The following is a 6,000-nucleotide window of genomic DNA, read 5'->3' as shown; positions in this document are numbered from 1 at the left end:
CGACCACTAACCAGGAAAAGCCGAAAAAAGATTAGAATTGTCTTTGGTCTCACTTATCACATACTAATCTGTGTAACAAATCATATGACTAATAAATATTTCCTCACATATTTTCTCCAATTCATGTTGTTTTTCATTGCATTCTACTATGAAAGTTCCATGTTTTTCACATTACAACATTTTTCTCTTCTATGTTTTGTAGTGTAGCATAATACTTAGTGATTTAAAATATCAGCAATTGATTTTTCAAAGATTGTGACTGTGGAGCTTTACTCCCTGGGCCTCCCCTGAAAATGGGCACTTTTTGGCCCAGTTGGACTTTCGCAGTAAACAAATGTCAAATAAAATAAATAAATAATAACAAGCAATGTAAGTGTCTTTAGATATCTATTGGATCCATGGTTGATTACACTTTGCCAGGCCTATAATGATCAAAGAATGAAAGGTTGCTAAACATACTGGTCTATTTATTTATTATTTTTTTCTGGGTTAGAGCACTGATCTCAGTGGACCTTTTCAGACTCAGCCAGGAGTGTTGTCTGGTTAACTGACTTGCTCACAGTCACAACGTCAGGCAATAAAACTGAGGGAATCAAACCATGCACCACTAGACCACAGGAAACAGCTCATTAACAGCTCTTTAATCCTCTACGTCAGCTGCCAGACCATGCATTTCAATTTCAAATTTCAACTATGTGAATGAAACACACTTTTGTGTAAATAAAACAAGGAGAACTACTCCTGCCTAGGAAACTATTTTTGCCCAATAACGAAATATACTTCTAAAAGATTGACCTCTAACAATGTTCAGAATTATTTTTTTTTGTTTGTTTCACTAACTAAGGCCTGCTAGATACAAATGACTCTTATCAGGGTAACCAAAGAATATTGGTCTGGTAAATGCCTTTTAGTGTCACAGAGTATCTTTCTGAAAGTTTTGAGAATCACTCTGGGATAAACTGAATGCACCTTATTTGAGCCCAAGAGATACTGCTGATACAGATTTCATTCTTTCTGCTGTCTTTCATATGCATTGAAATCTCATAACAAAGGAAACAACAAGAATTATTTGTAGTTTTAAAGCATTCCAACCTGATTACCACATTCACCTCCCACAGATAAGTTTGGATTTTCTGTCAAAACATTGTGCATGCCTCAAGCTGCATTCCATAATACAGGTTTCAGAACATAGTTTTGGCAGGATTCCAAAGTGAAACACCATGAAATAAAAATGTGGTGAATAGTTATCTAAAAGAAAAAAACGGAATGAAGTATGAAAATATTCAATATTGTGAATGTGTGTGAATATGCAGGTAACTACACCAAACAATAGTTTGTCATTTTTTTTTTTCCATTTATAGCTCACACCAATCAGAAAATGTTTGTCTTTGTTTAATCAAGTGAAAATGCTATAAATCAACTACAAATCAAACAACAGTATTACTTTAGATAATAAAATCAAATTAAATGTCACTAACATAAATGACATGAAATTATGAGGGATAAAGCATAGGTTTTTAAGCCTTTGCATTAACTGTTTATGATTTTTGTACAAAGTAGCCTGGATGATAGTTCAGTCATTCTGGAAGTTGTATGTAATACCACCCAAGGCAAGACTGATTCTGGTAGCATATGGGAAGAGCATTTAGTGAATGCTGCCAGTAATATGTGGTTTGTGCCCGCAGTAATCCATGGACACCTAATCATATACAGCTAGGATATAGGCTGAGACCTGAGAGACTACCCTATCAGTGAATGCAAACTAGGTTTTATTCAGCTCTTCCCAAGAAGAACTGGAAAATACAGTCTTAGTTATTATACATCATTTCTTTCAGTTGATGTAAACTTTCTGTTGTCAGCATCATTTGGCAAGTACTGTTTCACAAATTTCCTCACTGATGAGTTAATACCACAAAGGAAGAGTAAGGTTTAGAATTTTGTTATACGTCATTAATTCACATGACACAGTATTAACTCAGTACATTTAGTCAATGCATGAAGACTGGTGTGTAAACAATTACCTAAATACACATAACAGAAAAAAACATAGTAAGGAGGCTACAAAAGTAAAGACATTTCTTGTTTCATGCAAGTGAGAAAAAATAGCCATAAACTTTTAAGGTACTAAATATGTATGCTTAAAATTATAAAAAGTGATTCAAACTAAAGTCTAAATATGTGAAATGTATTATCCAAAAGGAGTACATGAGAAGAAGTTAATGGCTTTCAACTTACAGGGAGTTCATGTAAAACTACAATTTATAATTCATTGATAAGCTATTTCAAAATGTGTGCTGTAGTACAAATGTACAACTATAGAAGCCTAAAGTGGGATCATTATAGCACAAGAAAATGTCATCAGAATAAACCAATGACCTAAGTCCATTAATGCCAAAAAATGTGCGCAGATACAATTACAAGAGTCAACTCAAAATGTGTTCCCATGGAAACTCATCACTAAGGAACTCTAAGATTAAGGAACAAAAGACCTAACCCCAGATTTTCAGTGTGTAGGTGTTACCTCACATAATTCTTGAAAAGAGGCAGAAAGTTAAATGTATTAATCAAAATGTGATTTTGCCAGTTTCTTCTGCCATCATCTAAGGTTTTGCCTAATGTTATACCATATCTTCTAAGTCAAAGGGAAAACATCAGCATTTATATAGAACCATTGCATAGCTTCATAAGTACTACCACACAACTAGCAAGATCACCAGCGTAGAGCATTATAAGTGGACAGTGACCAAGTGTTTTTCATTCTTCCACCATGGTTTTTCACACCATGCCTCTCAAAAACATCTATGTCACTCAGCTATTAAAATCCAAATGCATAGATGAAAATATGAATTATAGGTGACAGACAGTATTTACTATTTCCACAACAGTACATGGTTGATTAGCAGTCTTAGGGTCATTTTGTTTTTTGTACTTTGCTTGTTCATACTGTATATTTTTAATGGACATGCACCTTCAGTATTGAATGCAAACTCAGACAGCGTCATGAATCCCTAACAATCAATGGGTATTTAAATATAAAAACAATTCCATAGGTGTATATGGCTAAGCATCTTTTCTGCAATACCACTGGTAGGACACTAAATGTTTAACCCATTGTAAATCCAAATATCTAATCATTTTTGTAGTGTTACCTTAAATACTATACCTTGAGTAGTTTTTAGGCATTAGGGAGTTCTAAGTGGTATGACTGCAGTCTTTGTTTAGTTGTTTGCTAAGTCCCATGTGGTATAACTAGAAACCTCAAAGCCTCATAAGGGGGTACCATGGAATCTACCACCAGTATGCTAGATGTTGTACAGTGATTCCCCAAGCCAATTGTCCAAGTGATATGTGGACAAAAAAATTGAGGATGCATGTCTAATTACATTTGGTAGAAAACTGTACATTTTGCCAGATCTATTAAAAAAAATGTTTCTTCTTTATACTGCAATATGTGGCAGCTAAGATCATAGATTATTTTTTGTTCTTGACATTTTGGCAAAGAAGTAAAATGCTGCACCAAAGGTAAACAACACAATTTCATTGTTAAAGCATTTATACACCCAAATAATGTTACCCCTGGTTCATGATTCATTTTGTTTCTGAAGCAGAATGAAGCTTGACAGCTCTGAAGCTTTCATTGTTTCTTAAATGATGTACGTTTGAAATCTGCCCAGTGTGCCCTCTTTGCATCCTTTTAAGCCATTTAATATTGTTATAAGTACATGCCAGTAACCCATATTCAGTTTGTGGTATTAGCAAGGATAAACATCTTCTCGTCCCTGCTAATGATTGAGTGTATAGTGCCCTGTATAATACCATTACATTTCTAACTGCATGATTAACTTGGACCTCAAATCCTAGATGTTGATTAACACAAATTCCAAGATCTTTAATAGAAATTACTACAGGTATGATTTCCTGGTTAATGATGTAGAGATATTTGTCATCCTGGATAAAATCCAGCCTGCTCCTTTTTCTTCCTTTGTGTTAAAACACTTTATTACTAGAAGACTATATGCAAAGGGCTATAAACAAAATTATGCAACTTGCTTGGGTATGAGGAATTTTTCACAACTGTACTAACGTTAATGTCATCTGTATATGCACTCATTCAGACATTACTAGATTAAAGAAAGGAAGACATAAACAAACAAACAAAATATTAATTCAGGGCAGAGCCCCGGAATTCTTTGACAATAACAATGTTTATTTTGGATTATTTATCTTCAATCCTCACCCTGAACCTTCTGTTTGATAACAAGTATTTAAATGCAGAAATAAATAGCTTTATTAATACCTAAGTGATTTGTTACTTGAAAAATTTTAATGTGGGGGGTAGTGCCAAATGGATTTTAACCATCCAGCCAGATGCAGGACATCCACTGAAAGGCCTAACTAAAAGGAGATGACCTCACTGACCTATAAACTACAAGATTATTTAGGATCATCCTGATATAAATCCATGTTAAATGATGTCTTCTAGAATTTGAAAAAAGAGAGAGTAATGCCCTTTCAAACATCTCAGCTAACATAGTGAGACTAATCGAGAGATAATTCACCATCTCATCAATCCAACCACCTTTAGGAATGGAAATTACTATTGTCTCCCTTCTGATATTGCAATATGTTGAAACAGGGATGACAAGCAAGGAACTAACAAAAGGCAGAATATATTTTAAGAAAAAGACTATTTAGGTCAAGTGTGCTTGCCGTTGCATCACTTCCTGTTCTACCTGCTGCATTTTGCAGGTCTTTCCTAGTAATAAATGAACATTCAGACTCATCTGACCAGTAATCCAGGGCACAGAAGGTACCAACAGGTATGGATTTTGAGAAAAAGAAGTTCACAAAAATGCAGGCTACCTATAGTCAGTTACAACAGTATTTTATACCTGCAAACTGATGTTTCCTTTACAGGAGCCATAAGACTAGTCAAGAAGTTTAAAGAATGCATAATGAAGTTACTGTTCCTTAAGCAGTTCTAAAGTAGGCTGACCTCATTTTGGACCGAAGACTGTAACCATTTAATTGTGTTATTTGAAGGTATTACTAGGATGTCGTTTGCATATAAAATACAGTTCTGATTTAGCAGATCAAATGTTAATGATAAATAAGGAGGATAAGAGGTGATCACTCAGTACCCCACAAGGAAAGGTCGCAAAATAAGATTTGCTATTTCCAAAATCTTCTTGCAGGGTTTTGTTTTAGAGGTAACTTCTGAACTACTTAATGACAGCTTCTGTGAAACAATACTTTCATATTTTTGAAGGAGGTGTATGAATAAGTGGATGGCTGTTGTTGCAATGAAGTTTGAACTGAAACCATAGCTGTTTGTCAGAAAGTTAGCCATATGTGTTAATGCCCCTAAGAATTTGTTGGTGGATTACTTTATCTAAGTAAATGGGTAAATGTCAGTTATTAGTATGGAGTCATTGAAACTAGGGGGAAGATACTTTAGATAGTGTTCAATAAGGAAATGTTTAAAGCTAAATAGTGCAATTTGTCTTGAAATAAAACATGTGTTTAGGTGGTTTTGTAAAGATGCAGCTGCCTAATTTTAGAAAGGTGGGATGTAGCAAACGATTTTGCAAAGGAGTCTGGAACTCATTTTTTCAATAGCTTTTTTCCATATGCTGAAAGTTCATTTCTTTACAATAAAATAATGGTTTAAGAGGTTGTACAAGTGGAGAAATATTTTGAAATTATAGATACTGTTCATGGTTTAGTAAAAAGGCATTCAGTTGAAAGCAAAGCACCTTTGTTTATTTAATGTGCAGAGTTGGGAAAGATATTTTTGTGAGGTGTTTTGTATTTTCCAATATTGCCAGTTGTAGCCCAATTAAACTGACTGATTATATTAAGAATGCTTATTCTGCAGTCTGTAGTTAATCTATATTTAGTTTTAAGGGCATTGTGCTTTTAAAACTGAGATACAAGAGAGGAATCCTTTTCCAGGCATGCCATATTTTGTCCTGTCATTTGGTCTGACTTTCTTTACAG

This window comes from Protopterus annectens, chromosome 4.part1 (genome assembly GCF_019279795.1).
Source record: "Protopterus annectens isolate FY-2018-M chromosome 4.part1, PAN1.0, whole genome shotgun sequence".
NCBI lineage: Eukaryota > Metazoa > Chordata > Ceratodontiformes > Protopteridae > Protopterus > Protopterus annectens.
The sequence above is the reverse complement of the archived record's forward strand: the minus strand, read 5'-3'. Positions refer to the sequence as shown.